The sequence below is a fragment of the Tachyglossus aculeatus genome, chromosome 1 (genome assembly GCF_015852505.1).
Source record: "Tachyglossus aculeatus isolate mTacAcu1 chromosome 1, mTacAcu1.pri, whole genome shotgun sequence".
NCBI classification, from domain to species: domain Eukaryota; kingdom Metazoa; phylum Chordata; class Mammalia; order Monotremata; family Tachyglossidae; genus Tachyglossus; species Tachyglossus aculeatus.
The window spans coordinates 23,293,553-23,295,321 of record NC_052066.1 but is presented as its reverse complement, the minus strand read 5'-3'; the positions used below and the strand labels follow the sequence as shown (position 1 = coordinate 23,295,321).

The 1,769-nt window shown below is 41.5% G+C and overlaps 1 non-coding gene across 1 annotated transcript; it reads right to left on the bottom strand.

Annotated features, from left to right (window-relative positions):
* Positions 1 to 348: 348 nt before the first annotated feature.
* LOC119938263 lies at positions 349 to 486 on the bottom strand. The gene has a single exon (XR_005454385.1). It is a non-coding gene; the product is annotated as a small nucleolar RNA SNORA7 (small nucleolar RNA).
* Positions 487 to 1,769: the final 1,283 nt, after the last annotated feature.

Here is a 1,769-nt window from a genome sequence, read left to right as displayed (position 1 = left end):
GCCTCCTTCAGCACAGTAAACTTAAGTCTCCACTGTCGACTCTCTCCCATTCTGCTGCTGCCCAACACAGGTGAGTTTTGACTTGTAATAATAAGAATAACAATGCATTTATTAAGTGCTTACTATGTACAAAGCACTGTTATAAGCTCTGGGGAGCTTACAAAGTGATCAGGTTATCCCATGGCAGGCTTGCAGTCTTCATCCCCATTTTACAAATAAGGTAACTGAGGCCCAGAGAAGTTAAGTGACTTGCCCAAAGGCACACAGCTGACAATTGTAGGAGCTGGGATTTGAACCCATGACCCCTGACTCCAAAGCCCATGCTCTTTCCACTGAGCCACGTTGCTTCTCTGTAGCAGATGGCCTTCCACTTGCTAGCCACTGGCCAAGCTAGGAATGGAATTGGTAGGCCTCTGCTTGACTCTCCCTCCCATAGCCAAGACTGGTAGAGTACTGGAAACTCTCCAGATGTGACCCTTAGTAAACACTAAAATACCATAATTATCATTATCAAGTATCTTGGTACAGCAGGCCAAAGTACATTTTATGACTTCAATTATCCAGATAATCTATCCCGATGGAGTTTGGTATTAATTTGGGTTTTCTTCTCTCATTTATGCCCAGTACATTGAATAATTGTCTATAACTCAAGGTCCCAGTGATCATAGGTCACTTCCCCCAAAGTCAACCTAAGCATGGATAACTTTGGCTTTTGCCAGAGGTTAGATTAGAGATCTCTGCATGGGGTCAGAAAAGAGAAAGCTTTCAGATAGGATTTTCACCCAGAGAAGAAAAGCTTTAAGATTTCTTTTCACTTCAAAGGAAAAAAATAACCCCTCTTTTCTGTCGATAAAGGCCTCATCAGTAATAAGGGCAGTTAGATGAAGAAGCCAGGGGTTCAAATCTGCTCTGCTGAGATTTAAAGAAAAAAATGCAGGTTGTATATATGTTCATGAATAATCCTGATAATCTGGGCTTTAAACTACACTTTGGCCTCAATATTCAGGATGTCTCCAGCCCCCCCACAAAAAAAAGTTCATTTGAAGTACAATAAAATCTGAATTTCCAGAATGAGGGGGATTGAGGCCATTCTGGGTAATTGGGTTTTCCATGACAGTTTAATTGTGGTAAAGAAGAAAAATGATGAACAAAGTTAAAGGACAAGAAAGTACTTTCAAGTTAAGCCCAACTTTCCTCAGGTTCAAGGGGTGATCATCGTGTCCCCCGGGGGGCTGCAGGAGAGAGATTGAGCCCCCTCCTCCCTCCCTAGGCTTGAGCCTACTCCAAGGATGGAGAGTGACAGGGGGCAGCTTGGAGGATTGTGTTGTCCCACTCTTTCAAAGCAGCTGTTTGAGATTGAAGGCAGAAGGGGAAAAGGGGAGCAGGGTCAACAGCAGATTTAAAATATTTCTTTCCTGCAAAGGGAAGCAGGCTATCTGCAGATCCCTGGGGAATATAATCATTTCTGCCATAGGCACCATGGCCTATCCGCAATAATCCTGTTTAACAATTTGGCTTTTCAAAATAGCCTCTATGTAGACATAATAATAATAATAATAATAATAATAATAATAATAATAATGACAGTATCTATTAAGTGCTCAGTATTTTATTTTATTTTGTTCATATATATTGTTTTGTTGTCTGTCTCCCCCTTCTAGACTGTGAGCCCTCTATTGGGTAGGGACCATCTCTATATGTTACCAACTTGTACTTCCCAAGCTCTTATTACAGTGCTCTGCACACAGTAAGGGCTCAATAAATATGAA